Genomic DNA, 23,320 nt, shown 5'->3' with positions numbered 1-23,320 from the left:
TGCTTAGGCATAAAAAATACAGAGAACCCACAGAACAAACAGAAACATGACAATTTGTTTCTAAAAAAAACAAAACCCAATTTCACCTGGAATTTCTTTCACTCAGTATGCTGAAAAATGTGTGATTTGAAGACAATTCCATCAATTTAGATCTTGATTTTATTTACCACATGCTAGAACAAACTAAAGACTTGATCTGACTTGCTTGTTTTTTTTTCTTTTTCTTTTTTTTCTCACGATGACTTGAGACTTGAAAGTTATAACTTGAGACTTACTTGTGGCTTGCACATATGCAAAGTGATACTGACCCCTACCTTGGTCATTGGATTGAGCTAAAACCAGCAATTTCTTCATCCAAATATGCGCTGGTGTTCCTTATAAACACACGCTGTCTTCTGCAGATTCTTTTCAAAATGTTGATGCTCATTACAACGTGGTGCTGATGTATCAAATGTTTTTTGTTTTTTGGTCTATGATGCCTCGACAAAAGAATAGTTTCATGGGCTTCTGCGTGTTACTCATTTTAGAGGAGAGAATGTTTTGGTTTATTCATCTTTCTGCCTTCATGGATCTGACAAGTTAAAAAAAAAAAGTAAATGTTTCCATTTGGGTGAACAAGTCACACACGAGAATCACAAAATAGGCATGAAAAAACTTCATACTGCATACTGTAGCAAGCCTTTTTATTTGAAAGCTACATAGCTGTTTGCCTATTTCTACAAGCTGAACCTGCCAATTCTTAAAAATTGTCTCATTAAAATGCTGTGTGGTGAAAAAATTAAAGCAATACTAAATTCAAAACACAATAAGTTCAAAACACAAGTGTGTTTTTCCATGTCATATAAAGGCTTTAGTGAATTTACTGTGGACAAGAATACATAGTATCAGTCTTCAGTCCAGTAACCAACCATTGTTTGAAAAGTACTTGAACGACCCTCATTCTGTCTATAGATAAAAATCAACTGTTGCGTTCCTCTTCATCAGACAGTGAAAGACTTAAAAAAAATGTAAAATAAAAAAACTTTGAAATCTTAAAATTTCCAAGAGGTTTTACCTGACATGTTTCAGCATTATCTCTGAAGAAGGCGAAAGATAATGCCGAAACGTGCCAGGCAAAACATCTTAGAAATGTTAAGATTTTAATTTTTAATTTTAAAAGGAATAAATTAAATGATTATACGTTTCAAAAACTTGCAAATACATGTGTTCTTAACAATCAACAGTATGTTTTAAATATAGTCGTAGGTCTAGTTATCATTAAATGATATTACGTGGGGGGTGACACTCACAGGAGGGTGTCATGTATATTGTCGCTACGGACAATGGTAAATACAGCACCTCCCGCTGTCCGTAATGAAAAACGGTCCAATACTTACACATTGTCCCTTTAAGTAAATAGGTGTCACGATGATGGAGGCTAGCTGCTAACGTTAGCCCCACCGAAACCATCTATTTTGAAATGTCTGTCCCAAACCAAGCCGACCAAACATTAATTTGAATATTAACGTTGAAATTGTGGAATTCACTCTGTTTCTGCCTAAAGCGTAAACAATGCATCACTATGCTGTGAAGCTAAATCGTAAAGGGATTAAAATACACAAAAATATTTTGTATCTTGTCTTTAAAGGTTGACGTTACAGATTAATAGTGGTGTAATGCATTAAATTTAAAATGCATATTGTGGCGGGGATTAGGACTCTGCCTCACACTCAGTAGGGCAAGTTAAGAGACTTTGAAGCTTTGAACATTGTGTTTTAGTCTTTGATGCTGTTAATGATGGACAGTTTTTGTGTTGACAAGTGAAGAGTAAAGACCTATACTAGAACGGCATCGTGTGTTTCTTCATCTTGACACGTCTGGGTCACCAAACATGACTAAAACAAGAAAAGACTAAATCACAAGGTTCAAACTTCAAAGTCTCTTTCAACTTGCCTACTGGGTGTGAGGCAGAGTCCTACTGCCCGCCACAATATTGTAATGTAACTGATCACTTTGAAAATGACAGTAATAAATAATTAATAATGCTTTGCAGTTTTGAAGTAACTTTCCCAACTCTGTTCATTCTAGATTCGGCTCTGGGTGCAGTCCATCCACTGGCCACAGTACAAAAGCAGCTGTTCTGCAACTGTGTTTACCACAAAACACCACTAGAGGTCAGGCTTTAATATGAAAAGGACATTCAAACGTCAGGAAACGGTATTGGACATTTACTGGAGCCATCGTGGAAATTTGGAATCGGTGTTGGAAAACCGTTAAAGTGAGAATAGAATAGAATAGAATAGAATAGAATAGAATAGAATAGAATAGAATAGAATAGAATAGAATAGAATTACATGATCAGGGCTGATTGCGGTGGACAACAGGACAAGAGACAAGCGGAACAGTAGACTGCATACACGTTCCCGTTGATTTTTTTTTTTTCCCTGGATCTGTTGTCTGGACGTGAATGGGTGAAAGCCGCGGCTGCAACATCGGAAATGGGGGATTTCAAAATAATTCCTTGGTTGACATAAAAATGGTCTCGGGCGAGCAATGAAGTAGTAGATGGAATTACACTACATCGCTAATTGAAAGAGTGACGTGAATCATCTTTATGGAAAAAGGTTTAAACTGGGGGCATTTGTGGGGTTACCCAGTCAAATCTAGTCAGATATGGGCCTTCAGAAACCCTTGAATTCTGCTGCGCGTCCATCCTTTACTTTTACTCTGAAAACCTCATCCAGAAGTCGCTCACCGAGTTTAACCGCTAGCTTGCTTGCAGCGCAAGCGGCGTTTAGGGCTACAGTCAGCCTAGTCAGTGTGGCAATCGGTTAAGGGGGAAAGCGGGCTCTGTTTGGGGGAGGAGGAGTCCGCAAAAACCGGGAACTAAACGGGCTAAGCCTCGGCCCTTGTCCTGCGGGAATTCCCACCGCTCGTCTCCTGTTCTGACTGCAAGCCTTGGCGCCCTAATTGTGGGTTCAGATCTGCTCGGTAAGTAGCCGAATCCTCTCTCACCTTACCGCATCTGTGTCAGGGATTGCTTCGTTGTTCTCTCCTCTTTTTTTTTAACCAGTTAAACTCCCCGCAACGACTCAGTCGGTTTTCGCGATGCCCCAAAATTGAGGCTGTTCCTTTAAATAACATCTGTTGTTTAACAAAAAAAAAGGCTAATTAATCCTATTAGTGGCTGCATGTGATACCCGCACCGCGTCCGCCTTGCCCACATTATGCATGTAAAAATGGGGAAGCGTGATGCAGGGGATGGAGGTGATAGATGGAGTGCCTCTTTCATTCCCAATTATTTCAACGTTGCATACACGTAGCTCCCTGCCCAGGCACGCTGTTGCACCAGGCACCGTTGCCGATAACGCCGCAAGGCCTTGCGGCACACAAATAAGCGCACACAAAACAGCGGCTTCGGATGCGCAGGCTCGCCGGGAAGCCGCAACCGGCTGACAGCGCCTCTCCCACCGGCCTGTGTTGGCTCTGCTATCTCAGCCCATAAGGCCAGTCGGGCGTTCAGGGGCGGACACGAGCAAGGCGTGGCACGCGTGTGGTATGACGCACATATGGGCGTGCCTCCCCGTCCTCTCTCGAAACCCCCTTGGACCCAGTTGTCATTGAAATGGTTTACACATGTGAACTGTCTTGCGATTTATTATAGATGCAGACTCTCAGTGTGACGTCAGCATTAGCAGACAGTGGCATTTGGACTTAAACGGGTAAGGGGGACACCTGTAGGAGACCTGTAGATCGCAGAGCAGGTCAAAGTCCTGCAATCCTGTGCCTTAATCAAAACACTCATACGTTTGAATTTTGTCGTGAAGGTTCATTCTTTGCTCATGAAGAAATTAAGGATGAAGAGGAAGTGTTGGGAAAAGGCCTTATCATGCATTTGATAAAGAGTGAAAGGAATTTCCTGGATCTGGACCAAATATGTAACGGTTGCTTCCGAGCCCCAAGCCCCACCCATCTTAAAAAAATTTAAAAAATACAACTTCATGACATAAAACTTGCCTAGCGTGCACGTTAGTACCTTGCACCTATCTCTTTTAGCTGCAAACTGAAAATGGCTAAATTAATCCAGGTCAGCTGACAACCAACACAATAACATAAATAGCAGCGTAACACTCGTAAATTGTTTGGTTGTATAAATTTCGGCTCCGATGACTTTGTTGTTGTTGTTGTTAAGGTACAAAATGACCTTATCATGCGTAATACAAGACTTTTGCATGTTCATTCTGCTGCATCCACATATATTGCATCTTTTGACACATTCAAACCGCCAATAAGAATCTCCCTCATTCCTTGGTTGTTGTCATTTCAGAATTACATTCAAAAAAAAAAAAAACGACCGAAATGGCATACGGCGAAGTGAAGTCACAGTTTATCAATCCTATACCTTTTTGTGACAAAAGTATTTGAACTTTATTAATTTTATCAACACAAATGCTTAGAAAACAATGCTAAATTTGTTTCACAATAATTGTTGTATACACAAAACATTTTTTCCTTGGTTCATCCTTAGTTTGAACCACAAATTTGAATGGATGGATGAATGTTTCGTAAACGATGTTATGCAAGCAGCAATGCAGTCACACAGCAAAACATTTTGCTTCATGGTTAGAAATATATTGTTCGCAAAAATCTCATATTTAAGAATACTGTATATTAAATCATCTGGGCGGTACGGTGGAAGGTTGGTAAGCACATCTGCCTCACAGTTCAGTTCCAAGCTCGTTTTCCGCTCGCTCCAGCCTCCCTGTGTTGAGTTTGCATGTTCTCCCTGTGCCTGTGTGGGCTCTCCGGATTCCTCCCACATTCCAAAAACTTGCATTGAAGTTGTACTGGACACTCAAAATTGTCCTTAGGTGTGATTGGGTACATGAATGGTTCTTAGTCCCTGTGTGCTCTGCAAATGGCTGGCAACCACTTTAGGGTGACTCCCGCCTACTGCCCAAACACCACTGGGATAGGCACCAACAAGCCTGCGACCCTTGTGAGGATAAGCGGCTATAGAAAATGGATGGATGGATTCAATCACCAATGTGCCAAATGTAATTTATATACAGTGGGCCCTCAGGTTACAAGATGAATCCGTTTCGCAGTTGGGCTCGTAAGGCGAATTCACCGTATGGCGGGTAATCCAAACCTATGTTAAATAGCTAATGCGTTTAGAACCCCATGTAAATACATCAAAATTGTACATACATATTAAAAATTGGTACCAAAATAGTACAGTAAGTGCTACGTATATAGAACATACATGTATACAATCCGAAAACATCATAAATGAAACATATAGAAAGGATAATATATTTACCTTTGGCGCTTGTTATGCCCATATTCCCTAGTAAGGGTAGCCTAAGCTAGGCTAGCTTTGTATTTCTTGATTATCTCCAACTTTGTTTCCATATAAATCATTTTCTTACTTCTCTCTTTAACATTACTAACAATCTTGGGACCCAGGGGTAACCCATCCAAGTTTGAATTAAGCAGTAAAATGCACTATAAATACGGTTTTGTAATCAATCAGAATCGAACAAAGCTTTACCGTTCTGCCATTTTGAAATGAGTGAGGCCGACCAATAGCAGACCAGCATCTCTATGAGGAGACGTCGACCAATAGCAGACCAACATTGTAGTAACGCGTTGCATGGAAGCAGTTTGACGGCAATAGTAAATGAGTACAATTACTTAAAAACGCCAGGAGATGGAGGCAAAACAACACAAATACAGTCAATCCCCTAGGGTCATGACAGTTGTTTTTGTCGCAAAGCCGGTAAAATACCATAAAGAGGGGAGGAAAAAACTCAGAATTCCACATCGCAACATGAACAAAACATAAGCCAGGGACGTTGTAACACGGGGGTCCACTGTACATATATTTCCCTGTGGACAGTTTAAAATATCATGATATAGGCCCTTTTAGCAATGCTTCAAACTGACATGGTAGAGGAAGTATATAGCTAATATTCAAAAATCAGTTGACGGGCCATTTTGTGTGTGGTTGCGTGCCACTGCGGCATCGGGGCTGTCGATTATGTGGAATGATGCTTTATGACCCGGAATGACTTTCATTCCATATCTTGAATTTCTTTGATTTCTGAATGTGTTTGAGACCATTTAAATTTGAAGGTGTTCCCAAATCTTTGACTGATGCTGTACATTTTTTTTCAGACAGGTTTGACTTTGTTTTTCTTTCTTTTTTTTTAAGTTTACCAAGTGACTTACTGAAGGAAAATTACTTGAGGCAGTTCCACATTATGAAGCAAGCCACAGTTTGTATGCATTATGGAGTAAGAGAAGGCTCCTTCTGATGGTTAAAAGCACAGACCAGTCCAGTGTCCCATGAAAGGAATGAAAACACTTGACATTTCAAGAAAGTCTTTGTACTGTTTAAAAAAAAAATAAAAGTGTAGTTTTGGTTAAAAAGGGAGGTTGAAAATATCAATCCAGTATTTCACACTGGGCCAACATTTCTCCAACTCGGTCCATCGGAGGTGATGTGTAATAATTCGGGCAGACAGGAATCCCCGTGCTGCTGTAAAGTGGGGCATAACCCAGCCCCAGTAGTGTTAAGAGACAACTGGAGTATAAAAATCCCCGCTGCCCTACTTTTTTAGTTCCAAGTCTGCTCGACGATTCTGCCTGCCCTGGCGAGCCTGCTCCTCTCGAGGCGACCGGCATTGCAAAGCTGTGTTAAATGACAATTAAGCAGCAAGGTCACTGGACTGGCGGGGGATTGTTGCTTTGCTCATGCAGAAATGAAAATATTTCGGGAATGGTCCATTTACTGGTTGAGATGTTTGATGACACTTTTTTCAGACCTATACAAGTGTAAATACTCAACTCATACTGTAACTAGTCAATGGTACCAATACCAAGTATCTATACTATTGATATACAACATGCACCCCCCCAAAACAGACAAATTTATGAAAAAAAACATATACTCATTCCAATATAGCATTTTCCAATCTTTGATTCTTCTTCTTCCAATCTTCTAATTTGTGATTGCAATACTGCTTCAAAAGACCTTAGATGCTAGTATCGCCTGCCCCCTCACTTTGATTTTGGGGGTTTCCAGATACAATGCGATATAAGCGGGAATTATACATGCTTTTATTTATTTGTTTGGTTTGAAATGTCAGAAGAGATGTTCAAGTGATAATATTAAAAAAAAATAGTCAGCAGCAACCACAGTTGTGAAAAAACATGACCCATTTACAGTAATTGATAGAAGAGCAAGCGCGGGCACTGGAATGAAATGCTTGTTTGTGATTGGTCATGTCAGAAATTTTGGATAAACATTGATATACAGTAATCCCATACTGTTTATTTATATATATTTTTGTTCTATTTATAAATATTGCAGCAGGACACGTCTTACTGATACCATGAAATAAGGCGACGCATCAGCCCGATAGTGTTTTTTCGTATCGATACTCACCCATCCCTACTTTAGAGCATGGGGAAATCATTCCTTCACATTAGATTAGAATTTAAAAATCATTTCCTATTATAGGAAATGTCTACTCACTTTTAGGAATAACCTGACAGTCCGACTGATTATAGTCAACTTTATTTGGCAGTTTGAAGAATAACATTGTTTTTTAGAAATTTCTGTTGGTTGGTAATACATCTCTTTACCCCTGGGTGTCTGGGGATTTTTCACTAGCCGGACCTTATTGAAAGAGTCATAACATCGTCAAATATAAATATATATTTGCTTTCAACCCCTCAATTCAGTGGCATCAGCTCTATCCATACAAATATATATATATATATATATATATATATATATATATATATATATATATATATATATATATATATATATATATATATATATATATATATATATATATATATATATATAGCATTATGGAAGTCCACATAGTAGTATGGTTTTGAGGTGGCCAACGCAATAATTGATATTGCACCCTGGTTGCAAGTTGCCGTTGAAAGGATTCATACAAAAATCGGGGGAAATGCATGATAAAACATCAAGTTTTTAATATCTCCTCCTTCCTGCGAGCAATTAGAAGGAATGGCAGCATGGTGTATTATAAGAGGTCATGTTTTGACAATCAATGCAATATTTGAGCCTCTTTGTGTTTTTTGTATGCTTTTCCTTTGATCTTAAACATCAAATACATCGAAAAGGGGGTTAAAACTGTCGTAACATTAGGGAACTATTTAAATTATCAAAATTCTGCTGGTGCTTTGGAACACTCTGCATCTTTTTGTTTGTTTGAAAAACAAAGATGATTTTTTTTTCTTTGGCGGGGGCGGTTAAGGTTTGCTATTTTGACATTTTGACCAACTTGATTTAGGGTAAAAAAAAAATTAACACTATTGTTTACATTTTCATTTAACTTTTTAAGGTATGCTGATGACCCTGCAAGCTCCTAATGTTTGTGGTCTAACATTCTATTCATCCATTATCTTAATAGCTTATCCTCATGAGGGTCGCAGGCGCGCTGCATCCCATTCAGATGTCTTTGGGCAGTAGATGTGGTACACCCTAAACTGGTTGCCAGTCAAATGGCTGCCGATCATTTATCCAGTAAACCAGTCCTTCTCAAATAGAAGGGTTTGGCCCCTCTTGGGTGGGACTCGAGGCGATGCCAGGCGGATGACCCCAGGGAAAAGGCTTCGTTTTTGGCAATTAAATAAAAATTGGCCTTTTTTTTTTAGGCACTTTGACGCACCTCTTGTTTTTTTTTCTGTTTGAGACAAACGTATAACCTGTCTAAACATTGTAAAAAGTAGTAACATTTGTTAAAGTTTATTTATGTTGCTTTTTTACTTCTGTGAATTTTAAAAAGGATACAGTTTTAAGTGTACTCTTTCATAGATGGGGTGGGGTATGCAATTTGTATAGATAATAATCTTATTATTTTATAATAATTCTCAACATACAATTGAGAATCACCGCAGAATGCTCCACAATGTTGTGTGGATCCATGTTCTTGTGCTGTGGAGCTATGTTGCATATTCTGCGTTCTTTAAATATTGTTTTAGAATTTTAAAAAGCTGAGTGGGTCCAAATACAGGCGTCCTCCATGCATTTGTATAAATAATTGCTCTCGGACATTGTTGGCAAAAATGCACTTTACATATAATAGACTTAATGAAGGTGCATACTTGGTTGCATCTTTGATTATTTTGACTTTTCCACTCCTGCAAGCACAGTGGTTGACCTGCAAGGCAGTTTGACGCCAGCTTTGGGAATCAAACATCTGCTCTCACAAACCCATGGCCGATGTGGCACTTCCTGTGACAGCAACTCATTTACGTATGGTTAACGGTTCACGCTGGTTCCGCGGCTCCTCCGGTGGTCGTAATAGGTCAAAGCAGGTCACCGTCTGACGTTTTTATGCCTATCACTTTCTCTTTCTCTCTTTGTATCCGTGTGTCTCCCATGTGGAAAAGTTGTTCCTCCTCTTCTCAGGAAATTCCTGTTCTTCCCAGGGGTGAGGCTGAACTAGAGGGTGTGAAGGAAGAGCAGATATCAAGTATGGAGAGATACATTCAAAGGCTTATTTTCCATTTTCAGGGGTTTTCCTTTTGACACATGATGTTAAGAAAACTTGATTTTCAATTTTATATAAAGGCAATGTGATATAAGGTAGCACAGATTTTTCCCCATGTCTTTTTTGAACAAAGAGTACACAAAACAAATCAACCCAAGTTGTAAAAAAAAACATGAAAACAGAAGAAAGGCAAGAATTTTTGTCTGATACAACTGTGCCTGTTGCATAAAATTAGCTGACTAGCTTAAGGTGAAATTCTGCTCGGTAGAGATTTGACTTGCATTAAAATAATGAGCAAAGAATGAAATTATTTAAAGTATACGCTCTATACCCAATTCCAATGAAGTTGGGACATTGAGTAAACTGTTAATAAAAACAAAAAAAACGATTTGCAAAAATTCTTCAACCTATATTCAATTGGATACAACACAAAGACAAGATACTGTTTAAACTGTTAAATCTTATTGTTTTTGCAAGTATTCAATTGTTATGAATTTGATTATTGCAACAGGTGAGTTTGGGACATGGCCATGTTCACCACTATGTTTCATCACCTTTCCGTCTGACAACACTCAATAAGCGTTTGGCAAATGAGGACACCGAACGTTAACGCTTTGTAGGTGGAATTCTTTCCCATTCCTACTTGTTGTACCATTTCAGTTGTTCAAGAGTCTGGGATCTCTGTTGTTGGATTTTGCGCTTCATAATACGACACACACTCTGAATGAAAGACAGGTCTGGACTGCAGGCATCACATTCGAGTACCTTCGCTCTTTTACTATAAAGCCTGACTGTTGTAACATATGCACAAAACAAGGACGTCTCTGAGAAAAATGTTGCTTGGATGGCAGGATGTGTTGCTCCAAAACCTCAATGTACCTTTTAGCACTGATGTTGCCATCGGACCATAGCACACTTTTCCCCTTTGCATCTGTCCATATCAAATGAGTTCGGGCCCAGAGAAGGGGCCGGCGTTTCTGGCTGTTGTCGATGTATTGCTTTCACTTTGCATGATGTAGTCGTAACTTATACTTGTGGTTGTAGCAACAAAGTGTTTAGTGACTGTGTCGCTGAGCCCATGCAGTAATATCCTTTATGATTATGTCATTTTTGACATAAGTTGAATCGTTAAAGGTCATTTGAAAATTATTGCATTCAGTTTTTTTTTTTCCTGGAAAACATGAAGCACTCCGACCCTCATGACCAGAACCTGACACATGATATAAAATAATCACAGTATTCAAGCTAAACTTGCCAACTGCCTATCAGGCCTATTTGGCCTGTGGGACTCTAAAGGCAGCTGACAGGACTGGCTAAATGGTGTGCGTCTTCGCCGGTCGCCGAAGCAAAAACTCAGGTGTTGGTAGAGTTCGGTGAGGCTATGGAAAACGACTTCCCGACGGCTTTGAAGAAGTTCGGATCCACCATCTGGTGTCTCAGGGGGGGAAAGCAGTGCACCGTCACCACTGTTTACAGTGGGGATGGGGCACTGCTGACCTCAACTCGGGACGCCGTGAACCGGTGGACAGAATTCTTCGAACACCTCCTCAATTCCACCAACACATCTTCCTCTGAAGAAGCAGAGTCGGGGGGTTCTGAGGTGGGCTCTCCCATTTCTGGGGCTGAAGTAACCGAGGTGATAAAAAAAAACTCCTTGGTGGAAAAGCCCCGGGGGTGGATGAGATCTGCCCGGAGTTTCTAAAGGTTCTGGATGTTTTAGAGCTGTCCTTGCTGACAGGCCTCTGCAACATTGCGTGGACATCGGGGACAGCACCTCTGGATTCCCAGACTGCGATGGTGGTTCCCCTCTTTGAGAAGGGGTACCGGAGGGTGTGTTCCAACTACAGAAGCATCACACTCCTGAGCCTCCATGGTAAGGTCTACTCAGGGGTGCTGGAGAGGAGGGTCCGTTAGAAAGTCGAACCTCAGATTCAGGGGGAGCACTGTGGTTTTTGTCCTGGCCATGGAACAGTGGACCAGCGCTACACCCTCGGCAGGATCCTCTAGGGTACATGGGAATTCACCCATCCATTCTACAGTACATGTGTTTTGTGGACTTGGAGAAGGCGTTCGACCGTGTCCCTCGGGGAGTTTTGTGGGGGTTGCTTCGAGAGTAAGGGGTACTGAACGCCTTGATACGGGCTGTTTGGTCCCTGTACCAGCGATGTCAGTGTTTGGTCCGCATTGCCGGCAGTAAGTCGAACCCATTTCCGTGGCGGTTGGAGTCTGCCAAGGCTGGAGTGGAGTGCCCTTTCCTGGTCGGGGATGAGGTCCTGCACCAAGTGGAGGAGTTCAAGTATCTTGGGATCTTGTTCACAAGTGAGGGTAGGATGGAACGGGAGATCGACAGCCGGTCATCCGGGAGGGACTCAGTGTTGAGCCTCTGCTCCTCCGCATTGAGAGGAGCCAGTGGAGGTAGTTCGGGCATCTGGTTAGAATGTCTCCCAGAAGCCTCCCTGGTGAGGTCTTCCAGGCATATCCCACTAGGATGAGGCCCCGGGACGACCCAGGACACGCTGGAGACACTAAGTCTTGACTTCCTTACTGAGGCTGCTGCCCCTGCAACCCGACCCCGGATAACCGGAGGATAACGGATGCATGTATGTATGTGTGTACATATATATATATATATATATATATATATATATATATATATATATATATATATATATATATATGTGTGTGTTTATTTATGCTCATTACAAGCAGCATCACATTTTACTTTTTACTGTATTCATTACACGTATGACCAGTATGGCTCGTAAGGACCAAATAATCCAAGCTTTTTCACAGGCATTGATGACTGTAGACAGCAATAGATGTCACAGATCCATTTCCAGTGGGCTAGCAGTGAATGAACTAACCAGCTCCAACTAGAATAATCATTACACATCTATAGTTTCTTATGGCTTCTTTTAAGATGAAATTCAGTGTGGTAGTGAAATGCAGGCTTAGAGCCTCAACAGCACACAAGAAGACGGGATAGTGTGTTGTTATTGTACACATGCAAGGTCATGCTTTTTTTCTGCTTTACACATGCTTGCCATAACAGCTGCAGTTTGTGCCTTTTAGAACTTGTGTAATTGTTCCTTGCACTTCAAAAGAATTGTGTGCATGTGTGTGTGTACTTGCATATGCAGCATTAATTTTTGTTGCTTATTGTTGAAACGACTTAGCCTTTATTTGTGTGTATGCGCATGACACACAAGAACCACATTGATTGAGTATCCAGATGAGGTCCTTTTTTTTTCTTTCCTCTTGTCACCAAACCAAGCAGTTACTTTGCTTCTTATGTTGTTTGCACCATCATTTTAAAAGTCAAATATGAAGCTATTTATGTTTGTGAGATTCTATACCATGCACGATCAAATTGTATTCTTTCAGGGGCCAGAGATGAGGAGTATTATTTTGTTGTCAGTCTTAAAGAAATTCCACTCATCCTGCCATACCGTTGTTTATATTCCACCGCTGGGCCTCCATCTCAAAGGTTGCCATCGGTGTTGACCTTGTTGCATCTTGTGTTGATGGTGGGTAAAGACATGCTGAGGGGTTTGGTGGACATTTCAAGACTGAATCTAATTCCAGACAGATGGAACAACGTTCTGGCTGCTTCCACTCTTTGGAAAATTGGGTCTCATTTCTTCTCTTTTTTTTATTTTTTCCTCACTGTGTTTTTCCTCTCTGCTGTAGCCAAGCCTACCCCTCTCTCTGTCTTCCTCCCTCTCTCTCTCACTCTCTTTTTGTCGGAGTAGATGACTTTCGGCCCGTATGGAGAACCAGGGGCAGGTTGTACAGCTGGGAATCAGGCCGCTTTCAGATTATACCCACTGGAGCCTGTTTAAAAGAACTTAAACATAATTTACATCTTTCTTAAGTATTTAAGATCCAATCAAAATTGTCTTTCAAATCTTTCAAAGCCAATTGATCCGGATCACCAGTGTTAGCTGCCAAAGTTATTGTCAACATTGTTGGTGAGCTAACCCACCACTCAGAAGTCATTTTCCACAAACGGTTTTTACACGTTTTGTCCCACCAACATGTCCTTAAAAAGCTAACTTCAATTGTTCAGTGGAAAAATTGAAAGTGTTAGCTTTACAAAATGTTTAGAAATTAGATGTTTAAGTGACAGCACTCATGGATGGATAGATCGATAGATGGATGCATTGATCGATCAGTGCTCATTTTACCTGTTGGGTCCCTGGGACTCGCATTACTAAAAAGCTATTTGTCCAACAGAAATGTTTGGAGTGCCAAAAATTGTGCAATAAAAAGGAAAAAGTAAGTCTACGGTAATAAAATATATAGTATTTTAATTAAATTTATTAAAATAATAGAATGAACTTACATGCAGCATTATCTTCTTCATATCGCAACCACTGATATAACTTTTGGTAGAAAAGATAATTTTTTACTTGTGTTCATTTATTTAGCTTCAACATGTCTGTTTTTTTCCTCTTCTCTATCTTCCAAAGTGTTTCGTTTTCACTTTTTACTTTCTGGTTCATTGTTACCTGATTGTGTAATACTTGACTTGTCACTGATACAAAAAAAATGCAGATTTGATGTTGTTTTGGGCCTAAAGATTGCACGAGAATGAGACGTGACCTGCAAGATCAAAACAAATATGGCGGACAAACTTGTAAAGAATGTTCGTTCCTAAGTGGTCGAGAGTTTTGCTGAAAAAAAGAGTAACTGGATGATGTTTAATATTTTGATGTAAAAAACAACTAGGGGTGGAAATCTTTGACTCTCACAATTCGATTCAGATTTTGGGGTCTCCAATTCAATTCATAATCATTTTTCTATTCAAAACGATTTTCGATTCAAAATGATTCGATTCAGTTAAATCAAAAATGATTTCTGCTTCAATCTATCGATTTGGTAAGAATCATCTAACAACTTGAGTCTGCTTTACAAGACAGTATAACAAAGGGAAACAGTGTTGTTGTTTTTTTTTTTTAATTTTCTGAGAACACACCTCCTCCTCTCTTTGAATCTAGCTATAAATTGTATTGCTTTTATAATATAAAATAAAGTGAAACAAATATTTTAAAAGTTAGCATAAGATACATTGTCATTTAAAAGGAAATTGCAGAACCAATATTTTATGTGAATAACTGTTTGCCCAAATTAAAAATATGAATTTTTCTCGGTACATTTATGACAAAAGAGATATGAAAATAAACTTTTTCAAGTAAGCAACTAAATTTTGTGTGCAAAACATGAAACGTGCCAGTTTTTCTCATATATGAGCATATCGGGAGCAATATCAGCCACAATTGTAACATATTTATTTTGAATGTATGTGTGTGGTAATTAATTTGGAGTTTGCATACCTTGTTGTGTATTTTATTTTGTTCTCTTTTATTTTGTTGACATGCTGAAGTTTTGTGTTGTGTTATGGACCGTTTGTTTTCTGTTCTCTACGAATATTTGTTCCTGGTTAGCTTATTTAATTCACCTGCACATGCGAGAGAGAAAAGTACAATGTACAGTATATACATATACAGTGGATCCCAGCCATCTGATATGAATCCGTTCCGGAGTTGGGATCGTAAGGCGAAATCGTCGTCTGGCGGGCAATAGAAACTTATGGTAATTAGCTAATGTGTTCAAAACCCCATGTAAAAACAACAAAATTGTATATACATATTAAAAATTAGTAACAAAATAGCATAGTAAATACCACTTATATTACATATACATGTATATGTCATTAAAAACATCAGAAATAAAAAAATATATAAGAAAAATGAAATTGTATTGACCTTTGGAGTGACGTGACTTGAGCGGCAATTTTTCCTAGCAAGGGTAACAATGCGCGTGTCTTCTTCGTATTTCTTGATTATTTCCAGATTCTTTTCTATCGTAATCATTGTCTTACTTCTCCCTTTAACATCCCTAGCAACCTTGGGACCCATAGCTAACCAATTAAAGTTTGAATTAAGCACTAAAATGCACAATAAATATGATACCATAAGCACTCACACAAGATCAAGACTCTAGGGTAAAATGCTGTTACAAGAGAATGAAAAAACTTCGTATTCCACTCCATAACGTGAAAAAAACGTAATCTCGGGACTCCGTTATACGGGGTCCACTGTACAATGTATGTAGATTGTGGGGGATTGGCCGCTATCCCTGTTGTTGTGGATCTTATATTACTTATAATTTATTATTACGAAACGTTGCACTCACATTCGTGCGTCACACAAGTTTACAGAATGTGACAAGACTGCTTTCAATTAGGCGTTTGAATTTCCCTCGTTGTTTATTATTGTGTGTAGTGCGACCATGCATGACTTTTGGGCTGTGTGAACGCGCTGCATGACTACTTATTCCACAAAGCGCCTCTGATGTAGTACAGAAGCGGACAGCCAAAAAAAAATGTATCCGTTTTTGTTTTTTGTTTTTTCAATATTGATATTTTGACGTTTTAAATCGATTTAAATCATAGTTAATGAGAATCAATATAATGTGGCAAAATCCCTGGCAAAAATTACATCTTGAATGCAGTGAAGCAGGCAAATGCGAGCACAGATGGATGGATGGATGGATTTTTCACTTTCATATCATTCTGCCTGATTACAAGAAATGTAATCCATTTTAATTAATTATACATAAATTACGATACAATATACAAACTTTTATTTAAGCTTGATTTATTCAAAAGCATTCAGTGGAATATTATTCAATATTCAGACAACAATAGTGTGCACTGATTTTAAATCAGTTTTAATGAAAACATAGTAATAGTTGAGCCCAAAAAAGCTGTTCAGTGCTTGTGAATTTCTTGCTTACATGCCACAATTAACTCTTTCAGTGCCATGGACGAGAATTCACATCTTTTATAATAACAATAATAAAATTCTCGTCAAATACGTTTTTTTATGGAGGGTAGCAGACACCCTTGACTATTGCTTACCCAATATAAGCTGATTGAGCACTGTAGTGATAATTGTGACCATTGCATAGCAGTGTTTCCACACATATAATATAGGCATTACCTACATGCAGTTCAAAGTAAGGAATGGTAATCAACCTTTCATATGTTACTACCCATATTTAAATAGACATAGCCACACAATATTCTGTGGGCCTTGAAAGATGAATGTAAATATACTGGCCCTCTAGTCTAGAGGTTTCCTTTTCCGATAACGCTTGGCACTGAAAGAGTTAAGTCAGTAACTATTGTAAACCTGTCCTGCAAAACCTCAAGCTCTCGATTTAACACACTCATTTAAAGTCATGAACTAATCAAATGAATTTGATTTATTGCGCAGTCCTACTTTATGCTGTTTACCTGTAAGTCATTTTACTCCATTAAATCCAGACTGAATGATTTTAAACCTTTGGCTTCTGGTCATCCATAAGCTAAAAAGTAGCCTAGCATATGTGCACATACATTAGCACTCTACCTTTCCAGTATCCACAGCTACAATTCAAGATTTCTAAAACATTTGTTGAGCAAATGCAGATAGCCGGTTTGCAACATCACTAGTCGGCAACAAGTTGCATTGTTCGGTTTGAACATTGCCTTTGTCAGCGTATTTATTCGTTAAACGCTGTCAGTATTAAAGCTGTCCAACCTTATGCGCCTTCCAAAACTTGAGATGAGCCAAGAAGAGCATCTGCAGGTCCACGTGTCTCTCCAAAGAAATATTTTAATCCTAGCCTCATAGTTTGCCTTTTGAGTGTTTAAACGATATATAAAAGTTGCTGAGCCAGAACAGAAGGCCTGAGGTGTTGTTTTAGCATGTGCGTGAGTGGAACAGTGGATGTGTTCTCTGGCCGTATACCTTTCGGGTTCCGCAACACATGCCTGTGCACGTGAACTAGCTCCAAAACAAACCGTGGTGAGCTCTTGATGCTAGAGGAGACGGAAAGTGTGTGTCGGTAGTGTCTCACTAAGTCATAGCAAGTTCTTATGTGGCTAGAGCACCACCTTGCTTTCGTATACACAGGCCACAAAGTGCTGGAATGACTGCTGTGTTAAACCTATCCAATAATCATTCATCAGAATCATGTTAATGTTACATAGACATGCAATATTGAGCATGTGTTTTGTGGTAATTCATGCTATGCTAAGTTAAATTGCTAAACAAAGTTAGCTGGACAGTCTTCAAATGGCACAATTCAAAAAGACAATTTAATTCAGTGAAAGAGACAGATACTTTGCTTCCTTAAAAGAGTGAAGCTTTAGCTCACATGTGTCAAATTGAAGGCTCTGGGGCCCAATCCGGCCCACTACATTATTTTATGTGGCCCGTAGAGTGCTGATTTGACTTCGAGTTTCTGGCTAAAATGCCAAAGTTGCAAGTTGTCTTCAACTTTTAAAAATATTGTGGGGGGAACAACCTTTTTTTGTATTCCTAATCTCTCTTTTGAAGAGTTTTTGCCAGCCTCTGATTTCAAAACTTGGTAAATGTGTGATGAACACACTTAAAATTGATTTGACTTCACTGTCATACCAGGCCTTTGACAGAATCTGTGACCATAATGTGACCCCTGATAAAGCTGAGTTTAACATGCGTGCAATAGCTTGTTCAGTGCCAGTTTACTTAAAACGAATCAAACTATAATTTGCACTTTGTAAAAGGCATAAAACAGCCAGAGGTGGGCAACATATTTTTTTGCTGATCCGACAGTGCCCTGCCCCCCTTCCGTCATCGTTGACAACAGCCTGCCCGTCGACAATTTCCATCGCCACCCCTCACCCCCCCACTCACCTCAGTCGTCGCTCACGTCGTGGCTGCCCACCACTGAAAACAGCCACTCACACATTTACATAAAGCTTTCTTTTCAGCCTTTTTATTTTAAAGTTAGGCTGGGCGGTATGTCCCAAGAATAAAATCCCGATTTGTTGTTGTTGTCTTTTCATCTCACAGGCCAATTGATGATTGAGTCTTGAAATTCATGTTTCACTTTTGCCAGAACAGAGAGCTATTTTGTCCCATCGAAAGCCACTGTAGCATCCACGGTGGCTTTGGATGTCTAGCTAACATTAGCTTAAATTCAGATTGTTTGTCTGAAAAGTAATGTGAGGTGATTATTTAGAACTTGTTGGAACTAGAGCCAGTCTGACGGTGTTTAGCTGAGTCAGATCCCATGTCATCATCTGCACTCTCATTAAATCATTATCTCCATAACTCACTCTATTTGTGTTCTAGATCCAGTAGCAATATACTTAGGGGACACAGCAAGAAAGATAAACACATTTAATATGAATTCCATCTCTATTTGTTCCCACTTTTGTCTTCTGTCCTGGGTAGGCTCTGTCCCAAATGTAGTTTGTGGCTCACGTGGACCAGAATGGAATATCATCCTGCGAGATGAAATATTCGGCTTGGGTGTCACTAAAAATCCACCCTCAAACCACTTTCATGCACTTGGAAGCTGGAACAGAGCAGACTAATGGGACCATTTTGTGGGTGAAGATTTTCCATATGGCCTCTACAAAAGAGCAAGAACATGTTTCATTTTATTGCTCATGCAAGGTGGGACAACCAGTGGCCCCCAGGCCCAATACGACCGTCATACAGAAGACAATGAATAGTTCGATTATTACATAGTCTCATGTTTTATGGTGAGTGAACCAACCTGATACGGTCCGGGGTCAAATATATACTTTCAGCCCAACATGGCAAAAAAGTATAAAGAACCATGGGTTAAATGTAAGGCCACCATGATGGAAATGCATCCCAGAATGGAACTGTGCATATGTATGTATGTAAGTGTGTGTGTGTGTGTGTGTGTGTGTGTGTGTGCATTCCACGTCACATCATGAAACGTAAATCAGGAAAGTTTTATATATATATATATATATATATATATATATATATATATATATATATATATATATATATATATATATATATATATATATATATATATAATGCATTAAACAGCTTTTTTGTGTTTTGGCCAAGCGTTTCTTCAACACGTACATAGCCAGACACATAAAAGAGGTCCCTTACTCGACCCTCACTTGATTGTTCAATTATGAAAAATTTTGAATTGTTGTAGGAAATTGCTGAAATGATATTGAATAGCGAGTGGAAGTATTGCAATACATTGACTTATTGATACTTGTATGCGCTCTTAAAAGGTAGAGGACATCTGCAGGCCCTGGGTTTAATTTCTGTGGTCTTCAGCTGCCTCCAGACTAAACTGTCTCCTCGCTGGCTTAAATAAGGTGTGTATAGCTGCTGCCTGGAGAGGCAGTGTCTACCACCTCTGTGCTCAAGCTTCTCAGTTACACGCAACACTCGCACACACAAACACGTACACACTCATCCACTGTGTGCATCCCCCAGGCTGAATGCAACTCATATTTCCCACTTATGTGCTGGTCAGTGAACATCCCCACCCCCAGACAAATGACTCCTTAGATCCAGAAAGTCGTCAGTTCTCTGCAGTTGCGTCACTTTAGTTTTGCAGATGAAACTTTTCCTCAATATTTTTGCTTCCTCTGTGGATCTTTTGCCTTGATATGAAAGCCATGTCCACTTAAACACATATATTTTAAGGAAAACTAGACATCTCAGATATGTGCACTTTTATGTGCACTTTTAGTCAGTCATTCTCAATTATTTTTTTGCAAAGGAAAGAGAAAACCTTTTGCGCCCCCCCTACTTGTCGCGCCGACTATTAATAAGATTATCAATACAAATTTTATGAGTATACCTGAACTAATATCCTTGTTTACATTAACAAAATGAAAAAGGCAATATAAATCAACTTTCAGCAACTGTTACCTACTATTTAGCGTTTATACAGGTTAGTCTAAAACAGACCAAGTGCATCAAAGTGCCTGAAATTTAAAAGAAGTAATTTAGCCTGCAAACATATCTAATCACATCCAAATGAAAGTTTGAAAAAAAAAAAAAAAAAAAAAAAAAAATATATATATATATATATATATATATATATATATATATATATATATATATATATATATATATATATGTAAGATGTTGACAGTCAATGATGAGACCTCACAATGCATTCTTCAAATAATGAAACAAACATTACTCCGACAAAGTTCAACAAATCAAGTAGTTCTCTAAATAGCCTGAGAACATCTCCATATTAAATGTATAAATGCTGTTGAAATGTAACAAGAAAGCAGACATCCAGAAATTTGTCATAAATGTCATTTGACCATCCCAAAATAAGTGCAAATATGCGACTTTAAGCAGATTTGTTGAGGCATTACCCAATACTCCTAAATGCTTTCTTGTAACTGTGACTCATGTTTTTTTTCAATAAGGCATTGTGAAAGTGTCACAATCACAGGGCTAAGACTGAAACTAGTCTCTTAAAAGAAACCATGAAGCACAATCAGTTGACATATGTCGTTGACTTATATGTAGCATTGATCATTCAGTCAAAAATCTGTGGAAACCTGCTGAAAATGATTTTAGGCAGTCCTTGTGTGTTGTGTAATAGCAGTCTATGTTGCTGACTGGTTAATCTGACAGATTTTCTCCCCTCCGTTCGTATAAGGAAAAAAAAAGAAAGAAAAGGTCAGAAGCAATTTTACGACTCAGTTTGTCCGGATGACATTTTGACAAAATTAGTTGTGACAGTTCAATGAAGTGTGACTGATTTCTGCTGAGTCAGCAAATGATGACCTGGAAACTGATCAAAGTCTTGCAGCCAATTCCTGAGGCCTTTGACTTCTGGGGGTAGAATAGAAGACCCTTTACTCTACTGTTTCTGATGGAATTCCATTGAGGGTCGGAGGGAAGGTTAGAGACATGGAATCCGAGATGGTTGTTTTCAAAGCCTTAACACTAGAGGCAGCTGCCTGGATTTGTGTCATCGATGCCTTTTCTGGAAGACAAGTGGTCAGCCAATGATGAACAACAACTTCCTCGGTTGTAGGAAAACAGATGTAGGAAAAGTTATGGGAGGCCTTGGCGAAGCAAAATTTTTGTAGGGACTTGACAGAGGTTCCGGCTTTTCCGGAAGGAAATGTCGGGCTGAGAGATGCTTCTGTTGTCTTCATCAGTTCAACTTGATCATCCAGATGGAGCTCCGCATGAAGCATCTTTGTATTGGAATATCTGTTAGAGGAGTTTGCCTTCTGAATTTTACCCAGCCTGCCCTCATTTATTCACCTTCTGAATGATGGCTGGGATCTGCCAAAAAAAAAAAAATACAAGTTTAGTAATATAAATTGCAAGTTGCGTTTCTGTTCTGTGCATCTAGAGATTATTTAAACCCTTCAAACCATCTGAATTTTGGGGTTTAAGTGGGCCTGGAACTCAGCCAGTGAAACATCTTCAATTTGCCAATGGTGTATTTCCTTTAGCTTAGAAGAACCCTTTATTAGTCCTTTGAGAGGAAATCCACATTTTTCACATTGGCCAAAAATAGACCGATCCTTTGGAAATGAAGGAGAAAGATCAAATCTATTGGGAATAACTACCTCCTATGCGTTAGGGGGTTTACCTCGCTGAAAGAGTTTGTTAGAGGGGCACACCACAGAACTAACTGGCACCTTTTCTATCTATACTTAATTCCCTAGCAGGACTTTGGCAAGAAAACACAGATTGACTGAACTCCTGCAACCCACACTCTGAAGATGATCTTAGCGTTTATATTAGTAGACCTCAAAAGTCTTGGAATTTGTCTGTCTTTGACATGTCTTAGAAATCATTCTGATCGTTCATTAACTAAAAAGCTGGATGACAAACATACAGGATGACGACCAAAGAAGCATCCATTGATCCTGCTTTGTCAATTTTTGTGATACACTGGACAGGAATGGTGGCAAATTGCCTTTTTTATTTATATTCAGCTCGGCTAGCTTCAAACTAATAAATGGATATACAGTACTTTATTAGAGCTGTGCAATTCATTGACAAAGCTTCGAGTTGCTGACTGAACAAATGCTCTCGTACTTTCAACATGTGCTTTATGAAATCCGCGGATTTTTTGCAAGGCTTCGCATCATAAAACGCGGCGAAAATGTAGACGCGCTCACCAAAAGTGGTCATTCTGTCAGCGATTCTCCCTCACTTTAGCGAGGGAATGCCCACATGCCCAGTTCTTTGCCTTATCATTTCTTTTTAGACAATTGCCGTTGGATGTCCCCCTCCCTGTTAATATTCAGGAGAGCGTGTATCTCATCATCCATCCACCTGTAATTTTTTTTCTTTCCTTTTCATTTCAAAATATTAAACTGGCCACAGTAGTGAAAGAAACTGCTGAGTCACATCATTGATGTTGCTGATAGTGAGAAAAGAGCACACCTACCCAAAACAACACACCCCCTAGTTCAACCAACCAATCAGCGTTAAAAGCCCTGCTCGATGGTTTTAGGGAGGTAGGCAATGTCCCTACTCTATTTCTTAGGAAGAACTTGGTGGAAACTTTGAGGCCCAGAAGGTTTTTTGTTTGTGTGTGAAAGAGGATCAATGCAAACTCTAAGGGTACATCAGGAAATGATCAAATTAGTCCCTGCAGTTTAAAAGGCACTCTAGGGTTGAAAAGTAGAACTTTCCCGGTAATAGTCAGTCGCGGGGGCACAAAGTCTTTTAGACGCTAACAACAATTTACATTTACATTAACAAATTCAGTCTTTCGTAACCGAGCCCATACTGTCTGCACTCAAGTCAGGCAAAATACCACCATACACCTTCAATGACTTTTGGTTACCGTATTTCTCCAAGTACAAGTCAAGTTTTTTTTTTCCTCTTTTTCAACCCCCATATTAGGAAGGTCAACTTATAACATTACTCAGAACAGACCAATTTTTTTCAACTTATCTGTGTTTGAGTAACATTAAT

At 39.2% G+C, this 23,320-nt stretch overlaps 1 protein-coding gene across 2 annotated transcripts in view; it reads left to right on the top strand.

Annotated features, from left to right (window-relative positions):
- The first annotated feature begins 2,809 nt into the window (after positions 1-2,809).
- LOC148424108 (ras-associated and pleckstrin homology domains-containing protein 1-like) overlaps positions 2,810-23,320 on the top strand; it is a 60,580-nt gene continuing 40,069 nt past the window's right edge. For both annotated transcript variants that reach the window (XM_088415539.1, XM_088415538.1), the window contains exon 1: positions 2,810-2,970. The gene's annotated coding sequence lies outside the window, so the exon portion shown is untranslated. The remainder of the gene's footprint in view (positions 2,971-23,320) is intronic.

This window comes from Hippichthys cyanospilos, chromosome 5 (assembly GCF_059441005.1).
Source record: "Hippichthys cyanospilos isolate Australia breed blue-spotted pipefish chromosome 5, RoL_Hcya_1.0, whole genome shotgun sequence".
In the NCBI taxonomy this organism is placed as follows: Eukaryota; Metazoa; Chordata; class Actinopteri; order Syngnathiformes; family Syngnathidae; genus Hippichthys; species Hippichthys cyanospilos.
The sequence above is the reverse complement of the archived record's forward strand: the minus strand, read 5'-3'. Positions and strand labels throughout refer to the sequence as shown.